At 44.1% G+C, this 18,981-nt stretch overlaps 1 protein-coding gene across 3 annotated transcripts in view; it reads left to right on the top strand.

Annotated features, from left to right (window-relative positions):
* Positions 1-7,524: 7,524 nt before the first annotated feature.
* Positions 7,525-18,981, top strand: part of PTGR1 (prostaglandin reductase 1) — a 33,476-nt gene continuing 22,019 nt past the window's right edge. Inside the window, exons 1-2 of one of the 3 annotated variants that reach the window (XM_072959915.1) lie at positions 7,528-7,743; positions 18,096-18,245. The gene's annotated coding sequence lies outside the window, so the exon portion shown is untranslated. Of the gene's footprint in view, positions 7,744-18,076; positions 18,246-18,981 lie in introns of those variants that run through there. The other 2 variants (XM_072959916.1, XM_006214784.4) reach the window with 2 other exon arrangements.

Below are 18,981 nucleotides of genomic sequence, written 5' to 3'. Positions count from 1 at the left end.
CAGCTCCACATCAGCAGGCTGCGCCTCCGCGCAGGCGCACCGCGTGGGGCTGCAGCAACCACTTCCTTCACGACCGTTGCTAGGGGAGCAGGACGCTTCAGCCGCCCGGCCGCTTCCGGCATGTCTCTGAACGCGTTTCGGGTCCCAGCGGCCTGAGGATTTGTTCTCAGGCCGACATACCTAAAGTATGTCTCTGTGTCTGAGGCGCACTTAACCAGTGGGTGCAGAGCGCATTAGGATCCACAATGCCCTTCCCAGGCAAACTTTCCAGCATCGTGACTTCACCTGCTGCGACTGGTTAGTCTGGCTCTCTTGCCATCTGGTTGTGTGCCCAGGGTGTTAAAGCCGGGTCTCCAGCCCCAGATTCCCTCTCACCGACCCCATCCTGCCTTTCCAACAGGAAGCTGAACTTAGGCATTCTAGGCTCCATCCACCTTAAAGTTCATGGCCATCTAGTTTCAGGTTTCTCAGCCGTCACACTATTTGGACTGGATAATTCTTTGCCTTGTAGGGGCGTCCTATGCATTGTAAGATGTTTAGCAGCATCCCTGGCCTCTCCACACTAGATGCCATTAGCACCAGCACCCCAATCATGACAATCAACGCTCAGGTTTCCGGATTAGGAAACCATGTGCCATTCCTGAAATACGGAACACAGAAGGAAAGTAAACTTTTTTTTTTTTTTGGTGGAGGGAAGTGATTAGATTTATTTACTTTTGGAGGAGGTACTGGGGGTTGAACCCAGGACCTTGTGTTTGCTAAGCATGCTCTCTTACCACTTGAGCTATACCTGCCCCCCAGGAAAGTAAACTTATGTTGTAAGATGAGGCGTTCTTTTGAGACATGCTGGGTTTGATATGCCAGCCATCTCCACATTGGATCATGTTGTTTCCATATTTGAAACATTTGATGATTCTGTTTGAACCTTGCCTCCCAAGAGGCTCTTCAGCTATGTTTCCCAGTCCACTTCCTTCATGCAGTCTCCTCCCATGGCAGCTCATTGCTACCACTTCAGGGCTCTCCTTCCCTAATGGAGGGAATTCCCATGCTGCCTTGAGATAAAGGTAATTTTCTACGTCACAGATTTGGTCATGTTACTCTTACCCAACTTCACCCTCAGAGTTCAGATACCTTAGCTCGGCTTTCAGGATTCTATGACATCCTAGAGTCTCACATGCTCTGCTTTTGCTCATGCTGGTCCCTCTGCCTAAAATACCATCCATCTCCCACTTCAAGGCCTTCCTACCCGACCTAGCCTAAGGGTCTCCTCTATTTGGACTCTTCCCTTCGCAGGTCATGGCTCCAGAGTTGATTTAGAGCTCCATAGTCAAGATAAAACTAAAGTTTGAAAAGCTCACTTCAAAGCAGATAGAACTTTGGTCTGTGGCTGTTATTGATTTATTGCCTCTCAGCTGCAAAGGCCATCATCCCTAGCCCTGAGGAAAAGTACTCTGCAGACTGCATTTCCCTGTTGCCTGCTGGCTGGATGTTAAACTCTGCCAATAGAGGGCGCTTGAAGCACACTGCAAATCTGGAAAAGGAAAAGAGGAGTTTTTTGGGTTTTTTTGTTTTTCCTAGATGTAAACAGATCAACGTGTAGGTTTCCCTGTTCCTTGTTGATTTTCTTTGCCATCATATCAGTGATGGCTCCTGTTGTGAGTTGAATTGTGTTTCCCCAAGAAAATATGTTCAAGTCCTAACCTCTGGTACCTGTGAATATGACTTTATTTGGAAATAGGGTCTTTGCAGATGTAATCAGTTAAAATGAAAATCACTGAGTCTAATGACTTGTGTCCTTCTAAGAAAACAGAGATGTGCACACAGGGAAGCAGAAGTAGAAACTGGAGTTATGCTGCCGCAGGGCAGGAAAACGCCAAGGACTGCCAGAAACCATCAAAAGCTAGGAGAGAGGCATAGAACAGATTCTCCCTTCCCTCAGGGGCCTCAGAAGGAACCAACCAGGTCAACACCTTGATTTCAGACTTATAACCTCTAGAACTGTGAGACAAAAGTGAGTGTGCACTTCAAAATGACCAAGATGGTGGATTTTATGCTATGTTTGTACACAACAAAAAATCTAAAAGAAATGGTCAATGCAAAGTGTAGCTACTACTCTTGCGACTGACAGAAAAGTAAATAAGGAATTTAAAAACTCAGAGGAAGCTCTTGCCCCAAGTCTGAGATTAATTTTTTTGTGTGGCAAAATACACATCACAAAACATACCATCTGAATCATTTTGTTTGTTTATTTTATATTGATATGTAATTGACTTACAATATTATATCAGTTTCAGGCGTAGCATTTTAAATCGCATAATTCAGTGAATTTGAGAAGGAAAAGCCAGGCTGGGCTAACAAGCTAACTCGTAAATCTAAGTGTAACAATTGTTGGATTACTGATCTGAGTTCTGCTGGGCTAACTCCTAAATTTAAGTCAATAAGTATTGGTTTGCTGAATCCCTGCTCATGTTTTTTTGCTAGCCAGCTGGATTTTCAGAGACATATCTGGCCTTGAAATGTTGATTTGCTGCCTCCCTGCCTCTACTTTTGTGATAATGATGCTGCTAAAGCTGTTTCATGCCTATTGGTCGAATACCTCAAGCTTGTAATTAACCCTATAAAACCTCTTGCACATGTCTTGGAGGTGCTCAGAGCTTCAGAGCAGAAGCCCCTCTGAGCCCGCTGGCGTAATAAATCTGAGTACTCCAACCCTCTGAGTAGTGCTTGTTTCTTGCTGGCCTGTCATTTCCCTAACAAATTCATATTAATTCATATAATAAAGTTCCTTCACAATGTTGTCCAGCCATCACCAAGATCTAGTTCATCATCCCATGAGGAAATCCTGTACCTATTAAGTAAGCATTTACTACTTCCTTGGCTCTGTACCCCTTAGAGTTCTCTTTTACCCCTTTTAGTTGTTAACCATGGCCAGCACCATCAAAGAGGATGCCTAAACTGGGCTTAGAACTCTAAGGGAAGATAAACTAGAGGGCAGCCAGGGAGGACCAGAGAAGGGCCAAGCCAGGCGGGGTCAGATGATAGACTAGTCACTGGGGCTACATCCTGGACAGAATTACCCTACTCAGAGAAGTAGACCATGTGCTTGAGAAGTCCAGTTCTCATTTGATCTCTCGTTGTAGGAAACCCCATGAAACAGAATCTGGAACAAAATATTAGGAAAACTACCAAATACACAGTACATTGAAAAACTTGGATGGGATGTAAAAGTTCCTTGAAATATATAAAATGCCCAAAGTGGTGTCTGTAATAAATATTAAGGAAACTGGAAAAGTCATCAGACTGTCTCTCCTGAAAAGAATAAGTTTTTACAAAAAAAAAAAGAAGAAGAAGAAGAAGAAGAAGAAGAAGAAGAAGACTTTCAAAACCTGCCTACTCGTTTTCTGAGGTTAAGGTTACATAGATTCCAAAACCAGATAAGAGCAATACAAGAAAATAATAACAGCTCATTGAATCTAGCAGTGTTTGTAAAGAGCCCTACATCTTACTCCGGTAGAAATGGATGTACCACTAAATGTAGCTGCCGGGCTGCCCCACTTGTAATGTTTTCCCCACAAGCCCTGACCACAGAGCAGAGCTTCTTCCTTCCTGGCTTTCTTTCCCAAGCCAGTACAGGAGGAAGCAGGGAGGCTTATCACTCACTGGTTCATTTTGTACGAGAACCCAGGCAAGGACTGGGGTCTGAGGGTTATTACCACCTGTGGCTCAACTCATGAGGCAAAAATGTGTTCAATAAATTGGAACAATAAGTCAGAACAATCTCCTGGGTGGGTTGTGTTGACCAATATTAAATTATTTGAGTAAGAACGTCTGAAGCCAAAACATCCCTGTAATCTAATCTCTACCCTTTGACTCTATTTCTTTTAGCCCAAAGTTCAAGATTAGATGATCATGCATGGAATTTTGAGATGTAGTCTCTACATTCTATTCCTTAATTATCTATTCATACCTTGAATTTCTTATAAGGGATATAAAAGGAGATGCAATTAGCATAGTAAACAGTGATTTCTTCACACATAACCTCTTGTCAAATGACCTCAGCAAGTTAGTAGATATGAGCTTATAGAGTTTCTGACTAGCAACTTGATCACAGCTGATTCTGGATTCTGGTGACTGGGACATCATATGGAATATTATTAATTTTCTAGTATCAACATGGACTTAAGACTTCCATGAACTGAGCTTTGTTTCATTTGATGTCAATTTGTCACAGACCAAGCACACATACTTATTCCAAAACAGAAGTCTCTATTAATAGTACCATTTTCAAATTTACAAACACACTCTCATTAATTCACACACATTTCAGGAAGTATCAAAAATCTTTCTTTTCCAAGTAGAGAAAAAAAATGCTCCAATGCATGTATATTTTAAAAGTAAAATTACAGTTTAAAAAGCTAATTCATGTATGGCAGTGACTTTAAGGCTACAACACCAAAAGCATAATCCACAAAAGAAATCACTGATCGGCTGAACTTCACTAAAATTTAAAAACTTCTGCTCTGTGAAAGACAATGTCAAGAGAAGGAGAAGACATGCCACAAACGGGGGAGAAAATACTTGCAAATGACACATATGATAAAGGACTGTTAGCCAAGACATACAGAGAACTCCTAAAGCTCAGCAGTGAGAAAATGAACGACCTGATTAAAAGGTGGGCCAAAGACCTTAAGAGATACCTCTTAAAAGAAGATATAGAGATAGCAAATAAACATATACAAAGATGCTCCACATCATATGTCATCTGGGAAACGCAAATGAGAACAACAATGAGATACCACTACACATCTATGAGAATGGCCAAAATCTGGAACCCTCACAACACCAAATGCTGGCAAGGGTGTGGAGTGAGAGGAGCTCTCATTCACTGCTAGTGGAAATGCAGCATGGTACAGTCGCTTTGGAAGATAGCTTGACATTTTCTTACAAAACTAAACATACCCTTATTATACAATCCAGCAACTGCACTCCTTGGTATTTACCCAAAGGGGTTGAAAATGTGTCCACACAAAAGCCTGCACACGGATGTTTATAACAGCTTTATTCCTAATTGCCAAAACTTGGAAGTACCAAGTTGTCCTTCAGTAAGTGAATGGATAAATATGGTACCACCAGGCAATAGTTTGTTTTTCAGGGTTAAAAAGAAATGAGCTTACATGCATATTACTAAGTGAAAGAAACCAATTTGAAAAGACTACATACTGTATGATTCCAACCATATGGCATTCTGGAAAAGGCAAAACTATGGAGCCAGTAAAAAGATCAGTGGTTGCCAGGGGGAGGGGGAGGGAGGGATGGTTAGACAAAGCACAGAGGATTTTTAGGGCAGTGAAAACACTCTGTATGATATTATAATGATGGATACATGGCATTAGACATTCATCCAAACACATAGAACGTACAACACCAAGAGTGAGCCCTAATTATAAACTATGGACTTCGGTTGATTATGTTGTGTTACTGTAGCTTCATCAGTTGTAACAAATGTACCATCTGGTGGGGGACGTTGATGATGGGGGAGGAGGTGCACACGTTGGGGAAAGGAGCATATGGGAAGTATCAGTACCTTCCCCTCCATTTTGTTGTGAACCTAAAAAACTGCTCTAACAAAAGTCTGTAAATAAACACTAAGGCCATGACTTACAGTCCTTTGTACTTGCATAATGCCTTGTACATAATTAGCACTGCATAAGTATTTTCTGAATGATGAATACATTGATTCATCTACCAGGTGAATGATCTGGGTAGAATAACTTGGAGTCAATGGGCTTTGTCTGCATACCCAGTGGCAAAACAGTGAATATAAGACCCTGCTCTAATTATAAATTTTTAACATAATGGTTCTACGCTGTTCAGCTAGAGCAGTAGGGTTGTCATAGTTTACAGTCCCAGATAGCTGACATTTGTACCACTGTGCTGGGTGACTACTAATTGGTTAGGCAAAATTCATAGACTAATGCAGATGTATCTATAATCTCAATTACCTGAAATGAGAGAAGACCTCTTGCTATAATTTCAGGGTACAAGACTTTTAAAAGGACTTTCCATTCAAACTGAGTGTACTTTCTTCATACTTCCATTGATTTGCTTGGCCTAAAAGCTGATTTGTAGTAAGTGAGCAAAAGTTACACCTACATACCCACAAATCAATCACTGAAAAACCACCATTCCATATATGACTTTGGAATATTATAGTATTTTTAAATTCACTACACTTACATGGCAAGGAATTGGTGTTACAAGATCAGTTTTTTTAAAATAGAGAATATTTTAAAACGGAGGTGTGAGGGTAGAGGCGGGTAGAGAAAGCTAACTTAAAACTAGCCCTGCTCTTGAACTTCCTTTTGGTCATATTTTTAACCCAGAGATCTGCTTGTGTGAGTGAGGTGGTTTATGCAGTGGAAACACCATGAATTTCATTGGCAATCCCATTTTTTAATTTTGTCAGACTTGTATGTATATAGCCTCTCTTCTGCTTTCTTGATATATGCCTTTTTTTTAAAAAAAAAAAGAGTTAATATCTGCCCCAACCTTATCTCTTCTATCAGCCATCCACTTGAAGAATGAAGCAGGGACGGGGTTCTGACTGTATTCCTTCCGGGTTTTATTCACATCCACTTGCCCTTCATTGTCCAGCCCGTTCAGTCACTCTGTGAGAACCTCACTGTACAGTTCTCCCACTTCTCCAGCATTCTTATTTAGAGTAAGTGGAAAACATCACAACCCACACAGCCCACTCCTGGTGGGTTTATATCCTGGACCCACTAGGTGGTCAGGGAGACAGAAGCCAGCTTCTTACTTGCTGACCCCCAGAGAGCCACAGATAAAATCTGGTTGAGCCTAACTTCTGGAAAGAACTCATCCTAGCCCCATCTCTCTGACCAGATTCAATGCACCCAGCAGAGACTGCCAGTTCCAAAATCATCCACCGAAGAATGCTGCCCATCCCTACACAGTCTGTTACAGGTGTTTAATGGCTAAATTCCATAATTTACAACGGTTCCAATTTTTCTTAGCCTTCCTTCAAAATTCATGAATGAAATGCTCTTTAAAACCAAGTATCTGCAAAGAGAAGATAAACCTGTCTGATTGGTTGCCTAGACAAAAGGAGAAAGCTAAACATAGCTCCAGTGAATAGCCTCCTAGCGTGCTTCACAGCAGGATGGTGGTTAAGAGGATTCTGAGCCAAACACAACATGAACACATTTAGCTTTATTGTTAAAGGGAAGAAAAACATTTGCAAAGAGAAGTCTCCGATATGCAGGCTAACACCTATTTACCTTTTGTGTAAATAATCTGTGAAATTAGATAAACAGTCATTTCAGAAGTGCTCTCTACAATAAGGTTTTATAAGGGAAGTTTAAGGATGTGAACCTACTAACATGATGCCCACTCAGGTGTCCGGCTCCAGACTGTGGGCAGGAGGGAGACGTTTTGGAGCCTTTAGTCTACAAGTGCTTTTTGTCTTTTCATTTGCAGTGAAAATCATCCAGCAGATATGGAAGAGGTTGATTTTGCAGGAGAGAAGAAATAACCCAAGTAAGCTTAAGAAGGTTAGAAGAGATGTGCTCCCGTTAGGTCAACACACTTTCGTAGGAAGAGAAAGAATTCCTCTGGCATCGCAGGAAGAAAAGAAAAGATGGGTGCAGATGCAGAGAAGTTGGTGACTTTAACCACGAAAAAGACAAGGTCTCTGGTCCAATGGCTTCTATTTTCTCAATGAAGGTAAGAGTATCTCTTGAGGGCTGAGGTTTGGGCACAGAAGTGAAAGTACGAGGCTGTTACCGCACTGTGTGAGAGAGCAAGTTGGTGAATCCTGGAGCTGCTGGGCGGAGCTGAGTGTGCCTACACTTTGCCTGTGACAGTTAAAGGAAAACCAGTCAGTCTGGTTGTGTGATTTTCTACAATGTTCAGCTGTTCATGGGAAGGAGTGGAAAAGGCAATGGTGGGTTTTATTCAGGGTTAGGATCATGCCAAGGTGACTGATGGAGGAAGAGAGAAGCAAGGAGCTGAAGGCATTGGCCAGGGAGTAATTATAATGAAGCACTTTGGAATCTTATCTGAACTAAATTAGACTAAAAATTAATACCCACCATGTTAATGGTGATGAAGGGCCCAAAAGTCAAAACCAGGGACCGAAGAGTACATAAATAAAGACCCATAAAGGATCCTCAGTAAGGATATCAAAGTTGAGCTTTGTGCTCTGCCAGCTCCTCACTGCTGGTTCCTTTCCAGGCAAGAGGCTTCTCAACAGGCCTGGTAAGTGCAGCGAGGGCTTGAGCGAAAAACGCCAGCATCGCATTCCAGTCTCAGCCAAAACACGTGCGCCCTGAAGTGTCCAGGCAGAACCCTCAGCCTCTGCTCTGAGGACCCAATGAAGCAATGTCTCTTCTCCTGAGCCTTTCAGAAAGATCAAAGAACACAGACCACTTTCTTACTGACCCATTTTTTCCCCAGCCAAAAGCTTCCAGCTGGGCACGGAGTAATCTAGCAGAGAAGTGGGTGTTTGTTACTAAACCCCACGAGACGAATGTGGGAGGGCCAACGTGGAGCTTGTGGGACACAGGCAGAATGAGGAGATGCAAGGATGGAATTATGTGGCGCTTATTATATTAAGCATCATGGACAGGATAATGAGATGACAAGCAGAGACCCCAGGACAAATTTCATGGCTTCAGAGTGCCAGGCAGTGGCCGGGAGACATTTCCTGGGATGCTGGAGTCCAGCCCCAAATGATGTGTAACGAAGAGAGCACTGGGGGCCACAAGGCCATTTAGATTACACACACATATATCCACACTCACACCCAGATCACCATTAACAAAGCAGAACTAGTGTTTCCCCACATTGAAAGCTTTAACACTATGCTTCTCAAACTGTGAAATGTACATCTGAATCACCTGAGGATCTTGTTTAAAATGTAATTTCTGAATCAGTAGGGCTAAAGCGAGACCGGAGGCCCTGCACTCCTAATGAGCTCACAGCTGATGCTGCGCTGCTGGTCCAGGGACCACACATGGAGGAGCAAGGCTGATCCATCAGCCTTGACCAGTCCTCTGTGTGCTGGGACTTACGCTGAGCCCAGCTTCTCCTGAACAGCATCCTCTAGTTATCTATCCTGTGCCCTCATAGAATTTGGCATGCCAAAGAATGGTAAAAGGCAGAGTAGATACACTGGGGTCCAAAGGGCCTTGGCCTGACAACTTGCATCCTTGGAAAGAACCCGAGTAACTGTCCTCCAGCTTCAGGCTCGGCCATATGTAAATCCTGGTGTGAGAACCAGGCGGGGTACACCACTTGGAGTTTCTCTCTGCGAAGAGTACCAGTCATCATTCTTCTAATAGTGTTTGCCCCTCCAAAGGGTTTCCCAGAGGTCCTCCTTGGTGGCCTGTATCCTCTTAGGAACAAGTCAGGGTGTCAGTGATCCTGCGGGTTGAGGAAGTAACAGGGACAAGACGACAGTTGCTATGCAATGAGATGATCTGCATCACATGCTGGGAGGGTGAGGAAGGGGTCATTTAAGATCCTGGAGAAAGTTCAGAAATGGAAATCCTCTGCCACGCTACCATTTGGCCACTGATTAGTGGTCTTGGATAATGGCCAAGTGGATTTAGATTCCAAAGGTCACAGTATCCTGTAAACTAGACGATCACATGGGGACCATGGGTTGCATGTGGGAGAGGCTGGATGGTGCCATGGTTGTGCAATAAGATAATTTTTAACTGAATCCCTTTAAATTAACAGAGATGGCAGTGAAAATGAAATTACTTTTTAATTACTTTTGGATGCCAAATTGTGCTTCTTTAAACATAGCTGCATGTTCTGTAATTGTCGAGAACTGCAAAGGGGCTACGATTCTTACCTTCCTTTGCAAGCTAACAAGTTAGCCTGCCACAGTTTCCTGTATGCTGGCAGAAGACACAAGACTCTCTGGGGTCAGAGATGAAGGACTTAATTACTTACAGCACAGCAAGCAGCTTGAGGTTCCTGTTCATGTAGGCTTCCTCTTGTACTCCCAAGCCCACGGGGGCAGACAGAGGGGCCCAGGTGAACGCCCTGCTGGCAGTGAACCTGCATCACAGCTGAGGAGCTCTGAGCTTAGGGAGCCCAAGTCTCTTATAGCAGACATTTGCCCCAAAGGGAGACATTCTTACCCTAGACAGAAAATAAAACCTGTCCCCCTGCTCTGGAGGGAGACCCTATATGGCCCCAGGCTGTTTGCTATGTAAACATCCTGGAGAAGCTAGTTCAGAACAAAGGTGGTCAGTGCCCCTGCTCCCAACACATGCAGAAATATGGGGAATTGTCTCCCAACAAAGATAATAGTAGCTACACTCATATGGTGCTTATTGTACAAAAGGACAAATACTAGATAATTTCACTTATATAAAGTAGTCAAATGCACAGAAAGGGCAAATAGAATTGTGGTCCCAGGGGCTGTGGAGAGAAGAGAATAGGGAGTTGTTGTGCAGTGGGTGCAGAGTTTCAGTTTTCCAAGATGAAGTTCTAGAGATCTGCTTACACAATAATTCTGTGAATACAGTTAATGCTACTGAACAGTACGCTTACAAATGACTGGAATGGTAAATTTTATGTGATGCTTTTCACCATAATTTTTTTTTTTAATGTAAAAAATGTTCTTACCTTGCAAGCCACACAAAAAGAGTAAGGCTGGATTTGACCGGAGAGCCATAAGTAGTTTGCCAACTCCTGATCTGATCTACTGGGCATATTCAGAAGAATTACACAGTTGTTTCAGTCATGCCCTTTTATAGCTCCTTTTGCTCCCAGTCCAATCCAGGATCCTGCACTGCATTTAATTGTCCTGTCCCTTTAGTCTCCCATAATCTAGAAAATCAATTCTTCAGTCTTTCCTTGACTTCCGTGACCTGGACACTTTTGAAGATTACCAGCTAGTTATTGTGTAGAAGATCCTGCAACTGCAGTTCGTCTGACAGCTCCTCACAATGGAATCCAGGTTGTGCATTTCTGTCAGGACCACAGAACTTGTGTCCTTATCAATGCATCCTACCAGAAAGTGTGAAGGAAAACCCAGGCTGGGCCTACTTGTAAATCTAAGTGTAACAAGTGTCAGATTACTGACCTGAGTTCTGCTGGGCGAACTCGTAAATCTAAGTTAACATGTGGCGGTTTGCTGACTCCCTGCTCATGATTTTTTGCTAGCCAGCTAGATTTTCAAAGACACACATCTGGCCTTGGAATGTTGGTTTGCTGCCTCCCTGCCTCTGCTTTGTGATAATGATGCTGCTAAAGCTGTTCCATGCCTATTGGCCAAATACCCCAAGCTTGTAATTAACCCTATGAAACCTCATGTACTCATCTTGGAGGTGCTCAGAGCTTCGGAGCAGAAGCCCCTCTGAGCCCGCCGGCGTAATACATCTGAGTACTCCAACCCCCCCGAGTGGTGCTTGTTTCTTGCTGGCCTGTCGTTTCCGTATCAAAAGCACAAGATAATGTCTGTTTGTCTCATAATTGGTAATGTTGACTTTGACCACTTATCTGTCTGGTTTTTCCACCTTTTCCCCTTCTTAAAATAATTTTTTTAAATTGGAGTATAGTCAATTTACAATGTCGTGTTAGTTTCTGGTGTACATAGTGACTCAATTACATATATATTATATATAAATATATATTCCTTTTTATATTTTTTTATTAACCTTTTTCCCCTTTAATAAGTGATTTGTGAAGAAATACTTTTAGACTTTTTCTGTTCTTCATCAATTTCACCTGTTTATTTTAGCTTCCATGATTTTTGCCTGAATCAATTATTAATACATTGGTTGCAAAATAGTGACATTCTAATTCCATCATTCCATTCACATTTATTAGTTGATATTGTACTGTAAGGAAGATATCTCCTTATCTCTACATTTATGTACTCACGGTAACTTATTTTAAGGGTGATAAACTATGTTAATTCTATTAACGTATAATTCTTATTATCAATCATGTGGATGCTATTGTGTTAATTTCAGAATTCATTTTAATGTCCAAATTGTCTTAGATTCAGCCACTGGAAGCTCCTTTAAGAGGGTCTCTATGTCTTTTTGACATAGTCCACATCTTTTTTTTTTGTCCCCATCGCTTTTTTACTTTCTGGTAGATTTTTTTATGCACTTTCTTACTTACTGGTACAAAACAGTGTTTCAGGTTCATCTTGTATTTTCTCTGTGCCAGTCCCAACACCAGCCATCACAAGGCAGAGAGGAGCCCTGACACAGAACTGCATCAGACACCAGCCAAGTGAACAGGATGGTGGGAGAAGGACTAGAAGGGGAGCCAGGATGGGAGAGTGACATTCCAAGGCGTTCAGTATATTTGCATGTCCAAAATAACGCTCCTAATAGTTCTTTACAGATGGCCTTTCCTGAATGTGTCCTTAACTACGAAAGGGAAGCCGTCTCACCTGTATTGGGAGGTAAAATCAAACAGTGGAAAGTGCAGGGCTTTGGAGCTCGCTGACTTAGATTCAAATCTCAGCCCTGCTACTGACTAGCTAGGTGATTGTGTCTAAGTTATTTTACCTCTTAGAACTTCAGTTTCCTTAGGCTGTGAGGAAGACCACAGTAACACGTGCTTCCCTGGACTGTTGTAACGACTAGAAATACTAGGTACCAAGGGCTTCTCACGAGGGTAAGGCTCACAGTTGGTGCTGCACCAGAGCATCTCCTAGGGCAACCTCTCCCCAGATGCAGTGTCCTACCTGTACTAAAGGAGGCTTTCCATGATGAGAATAGTATTTCTACCCAGTTTTAAAATTATTTCACAGGGTTATCTTACCAGGCCAATGAAATGGAAGTGGTAGAGAACGGAGAGGAGATGAATGTCTATCTTGAAAGGGCATTGCCACAGAAAAACATCAGAAGGAATCCCCCAAAACAGATTACAATGACTATTGCTTCTTACACTGTACACATCTGTATTGTCTGAACTGTTTGATGAGATGCCTTCTCTTATTACTTGGGTGATTGAATTGTTTTAAAACAGCTAGCTAGATCAGAGCTCTGTGAAACCTAAGGTCAGAGAACTGAATTGAATAAGGTTTTGTCTCAGAGCAAAGCCAGGGAAAATCTTTTTCCTTGACTGTTGCCCCACATCATGGATGGTGAAACAAGCATGACCTAGTTTAATCACCATGACTTGGCAAATTTCAGCATTTAGCCTGACTGAGTCACAACCGGGAGCCTGCTTGACCTGGCATGGCCAAATCTTATTCAAACCTTCTATTTGGTATCATGTGAGTAAAATATTTGAGAGATACTTTGTACCAAGCACTTTACCCCTATAATTCTTTATTGCTTTGCAAAGACTTCCCACGCCTGTGATTTTGTTAGTTCTTCCAACATCAAACAGCAAAAAGTGTCTTTCTCATCTTTGACTCTCTGATATACCTGTAATACACTCTGTTCACAACTCAATAAGTATATTTTAAAATGTTTAATTTAAAAACCAAAATAGAGAAGAAGGGACAGAAATGAAGATGTTTGGGGGGGCTCGTTACTTGCCAGTACTTCATACCCCATGTCACACTTAATCTTTACAACAATCCTGTTTAATAGTATAGTGGATATGATGGATGTTTCCCTAAAATCCACTCTAAACATGGCAGGTAAGCTTTGGGAACACACCCCAGAGGCAGAGGGGACTTCCTGACCAATTGCCATGACAGTCCTTTCTTCTTCTAGAAGAAAGATAACTTGGTAAATTCTCACCAGGGAAACATGGTGTCAAAGGCTGAACCTGCTCCATTCCCACAAGGTCAGGGCTGGATTCATTGGTTTCAGAAACCAAAACCACACTGGCTTAAAAAGCACTTTTTTTTTTCATGTAACAAAGAGTCCAAAATAGGAAGTCCAGGGCTCGTGAAACCAGACTTCTTTTCTCTCCTTCTGCTGCCATCTGTAGTGAGTGGCTCCATGGACACAAAACGTTTGTTGCAACACCGGGTAGCATCCCAACATTCCAGGCAGGCAGAAAGTCAAAGGACAAAAGGTGCATGTCTGTTGAGTTTGGCCCTTCTTATTTTAGTTGAAAACCATAACTTTCCTAAAAGCCCTGCCCATTAGACTTCTGCTTACGTCTTATTGACCAGAGCTGTGTTAAAACCCCAGCTACAAAGGAGCCTGGAAAGCAGCATTCTTTAACTGGGCACACTGCTACCCTGAACAGAATTGGGGTATGTGCATTGCCAACTGGTGCCAGCCTAAGCCCTTTGGCCCCCAATCTTCCAGCCCTTAGATGTCTGCCTGCTCCTCTCGGGGAGATAAACTCCCCAGCGGAGCCAGGCGTTGGCCTCAGCAGAATGAACAGCCCTGGGAAATGACCAGCCTCACCGTAGCTCAGGCTGACTTGTCTCAGCCCATGTCTCCTCCTTCTCGGAATCATAAATTCCGCTGCCTTGCCGTGTCAGCCCGTGGCTCCATCTCACTGGAGTCGTAAATCTACTATCCACCCATATACCAAAGCCCCTTACCTCACTTATCGCCAGTCAGAAATCTCTTCCCCTGTCCCTTCGTGTTCACAGCCCCTTCCCCAGTGAAAGACCCTGCACGTTCACACTCGGTGGTCACGCAGGCACCTCTTGTCTCTGTGGCCCGCTGTTGCCTATGGCATCATCACTACTAAACTTTCCTTTGTTCTTAAAACTTCTCCATTTTGGGTAAGTTCTTTTTACCAACCCTCATCACCAGCCCCGCCAAGTGTCCCGCAACAGTATGTATATAGGAAACAGGAAGGGGAGATTGGATATTGGACAGGCAACCAATATGCTCTGCCACGGGACATAGCAGACATGAAATGTTCTTCAAAGTCTTTATAACTGGTTCTCTGCTGTTAAGGTTACATACTTGTTACTTTGGAATATTTCCATTAGAGAATAGAGGAACTCATAAATTCTCTGTGCCCCAAATGGGAAAGGATATGTTGCAGAGGGTGTCACTTCTTGGGCCAAATGTCTCGGATAAAAAAGAGGGAAGCAGGCTGTCTTGTGTCCAGGGAGCTGGACCATGGCAAAATCTTCTGCTAAGAGGATGGGGAAGGGGCGTCCTGGTTGCCTCTTTTCCTATTTTGATCCTCAGGGCCAGAGAGTTGAGTTCTTCATACTCATGAAGTTTATGGTATATTATCACCACTGGTCCACTAAATCAGCTCTCTCTCGCATTTAGTTATGTGCCTTTTTAAAAAAAAAAACCCAATTCTCTACTCTTTTCTTCTTGACACCATAGGCAGCTGTTGGGATGTATTTAATGTGCTTTGTCTTTCTCGTAAATGTTCTTGCATAATGTGCACCAAGGGCACATAGTTTCAATTTATGGAAATGGTATGGGGTCGTATGCTTCATTCTGTTCCTTTCCTCATGCAGCATCGTTTTTAGGACCCACCCAGGTTGCTTTAGGTCCATCTAACCCAGTGCTTCTGACTGCGGTGTAATACCTCCCAGGATGCGTCCCCCACATGTTACCCATACGTTCTGTTGTGAGCTGAATAGTGTTCTCCCAAAATTCGTATGTAGGAGTTCCAACCCCAGTGTCTCAGAATGTAATTGTTTTTTGGATATAGGTCTTTAATTAAGTTTAAATGAGAGCATATGAGTGGCCTCTAATCCATGTATTTGGAGACAGGACCTTCAAAGAGATGATTAATTCAACTGAGACTGTTAGGTGGGGTCCCAATTCAATATGATTGGTGTCCCTAAAGAAGAGAGACCCCAGGGATGTATGTGCGCTGAGAAAAGGCCATGCGAGAACCCAGAGACAGCCGCCCTCATCAAGGCAAGGAGCGAGGCCTCAGGGGAAACCAAACCTGCCAAAACTTTGATCTCAGACTTCCATCTCCATAACCATGAGAAAATCCGTTGTTTAAGCCATCCCATCTATGGTATTTTGTTATGACAGCCCTAGCAATCCAATATATACTCTCTCAGAGACACCTAGATTTCTTTCAACTCTTTGTGGAAAGCTTTTGAAGCCAACAAACAGTCTTTCCCGCGAAACTGCCAATACTGCATAGCTAACATCTGATTAGTACTTAATACTTTCCAGTGCTACCTTATGTGGAAAACCAAGTCTGTCTCTTGGAGTTCTGAATCCTTCACTCACTGCCTTGTTCATTGAAAGCCAAGCAAGGAGAGAAAAAGGAATCCTATCCTAGATAACACGACTGGTGTAGATAACCCACACCTAAGATTTGCAGCCTGAAAAAAGCGTGAAGAGTACCATCTTAAGAATGAATCCAGTTTTGTGAAGACGAGAGTGGGGAACCTTCTAAGTGTATGTCCGAATGATTGTGGTGACCAGAGGGAAAGGGTAAATACTGGACTGGTCACATTACGGAGAGGATAATGCAAAAGATGAAGGGGAAGTGTCTTTTGAACATCTTTGCATGATTGTTACGGAAACAACAGGCCAGTCAAGAAACAGGCACCACTCGGAGGGTTGGAGTACTCAGATGTATTACGCCGGCGGGCTCAGAGGGGCTTCTGCTCCAAAGCTGTGAGCACCTCCAAGACGTGCGCATGAGGTTTTATAGGGTAAAGTACAAGCTTGGGATATTAGGCCAATAGGCATGGAACAGCTTTAGCAGCATTATCATCACAAAAGTGGAGGTGGGGAGGCAGCAAACCAACATTCCAAAGCCAGATATGTATCTTTGAAAACCCAACTGGCTAGCAAAAAACATGAACAGCACACCAACACTAATTAACCTAGATTTACAAGTTAGTCCAGCAGAACTCAGATCAGTATTCCGATGCTTAGATTTGTGAGTTATCTTGTTAGCCCAGCCCGGCTTTTCCTTCACATGATTACACTGTTGACATGATTGACCAGAACTGGGCTCGGAGTTGGGGGTATATAATTGAATGAAACAGCGTAGTGTGAAGGAAAAGCCCAGCTGGGCTAACGAGCTAAGTCACAAATCTAAGTGTGATAAGTGTCGGTTTACTGATACAAGTTCTGCTGGGCTAACTCGTAAATCTGAAGTTTACTGGGCTAACAAGCTAACTCGTAAATCCAAGCTCAACAAGTGTCAGTAACGTGATCTGTTCCAAATTGATAAGCTCCAGCGTACTTATTCCTTGCTTTTTGTTGTTTGAGCCTTATTGGCTAATAGCCCCATACTTGTAATTAACCCTATAAAACCTCATGCGCACGTCTTGGAGGTGCTCAGAGCTTCGGAGCAGAAGCCCCTCTGAGCCCGTCGGCGTAATAAATCTGAGTACTCCAACCCTCCGAGTGGTGCTTGTTTCTTGGCTGGCCTGTCATTTCTGTAACAGGAACATTAAAAGTTACTTGTTAACTAAAGAAAACAGGCATCTCAAGTTAAAGAATTTTGCGTTTTTCTATGTAGGAGAGGGAGCAAACATTTGGGCTCATTGAATTCATTCCTTTGACAAGCACCTAGCTATCCAGGGCCAGTATCCTGTCCTTTCTTTTTCTGAGTCCCCCTGGAGTGCACCATTGTGAGTGGCTGCAGAGGCCGGGCTGCAGGCTTGTCTTCACTGGGGGTTGGCAGCAGTGGTTGATGACTTGATGGTTTCAGCATTCTTTGCTTACTGATATGGTTTGCAGTGGTTTTCCTTCACAAATGTTTCTCCATTCTGGTGTTAACTGCTGTGTTATTCCTTGAATGGCTATGCCCTGCCCCCTTCCTGTCTCATCACCATGATCTATCCTTTATTGAGCTCAGCACCTGCCTGTACTAGTCTAAGCACTGGTGTTAACATTAAACACAAATCTTATCCTGATCTTGCAGACGGGTGAATTAGGCAGGAAGGGGTTAAGTAGCTCATTCAGAGCTGCACCCAAAGGAAGGAGGGTGGGCACAGGCCTTGAGCAGAGCCAGGCCGGAGTCACACCCGAGCTGCAGGTGATGGGGGAGCTCGCCTTTGTCTCCCTCCTCCCGGTGGGAGCAGAGGGGACCGCTGCTCCTCCCATCTTCCAGCGGGTTCCCAGATAGGTCAGTGGTACACACACACACACACACACACACACACTCTCTCTCTCTCTCTCTCTCTCTCTCACGCACGCACACCTTGAACTCCATCCTTCCGGGAGCAGTCCCCCCTATCAGGGGAAACTCCACCCTCTCCTGGGATCCGCGGTCATTTCCGGCTCCTGGCGCGTCGAGGCACAGTCCCCATCGCCTGCTCTACGTAGTGGATCCTGCGGACCCTTGTTGAGTAAACATCCCCCGCCTTTTTTCCCTTGGTGAGTATCTAGACTACCCTGTTGCGAAGCGTTTGCGCGATGCTCGCCTTCTGCTAATACCGAGTAACCTCTGGGTCTTGCACTCGGAGGAAACTTGAAGCAGGATGTCCGGCCAGTGTTTCCCGGTCCCTGAAGGATCTTGGAGAGATCGGAGACCGGTGCTGGCGGGAAGGGCATGGCCTAGCAGCGTTCTGGGTGCCCGGCAGAGCTGCCTCCACCGGGGAGGGGGCTGGCCAAGGAACTCGCGGGACTGCAAAACTGGGACAAGTGTGGAATGAGAACGACAGGGTCGGAATTCGGTTAACGTAAGGTTTGGGCGCGGAGACGAAGTGGGATCTGGGAGCGAGTGCTCCTGGTCTGGGCATTCCACCCGACTCCCTTCCTCTGGCGGGTGGGGCCCCCCTGATCCTCGCCTGCCTCTGTAGCCACGCCCTTTCCAGGGGGGCTTCTGGACTTGCCGCGAGTCCGGAATTCGCAGCGGCTGCCTTTTTTGGGAAAAGAGACAAGTAGGAACAGCAGAGTTGCGGACCGGACCACCCGGACCACTCCAGTTGCAATAGGGAAGTGTCCCCTGCAGGCTACGAGGGGCCCCAGTCCTCGGCACTGGACGGGGACAGAGTGAACTCACCAGTGGCAGCGGGAGTATTTGTGGCTTCCACGTGATGCAGGCGAAGCTCAGTCCAAGTAAACACCCAGACCCGAGAGTTCAGGGCTGCCTGAATTATCTCTTGGCCTT

Source organism: Vicugna pacos, chromosome 4 (genome assembly GCF_048564905.1).
Source record: "Vicugna pacos chromosome 4, VicPac4, whole genome shotgun sequence".
NCBI lineage: Eukaryota > Metazoa > Chordata > Mammalia > Artiodactyla > Camelidae > Vicugna > Vicugna pacos.
This window is presented reverse-complemented; position numbering and strand designations above follow the sequence as displayed.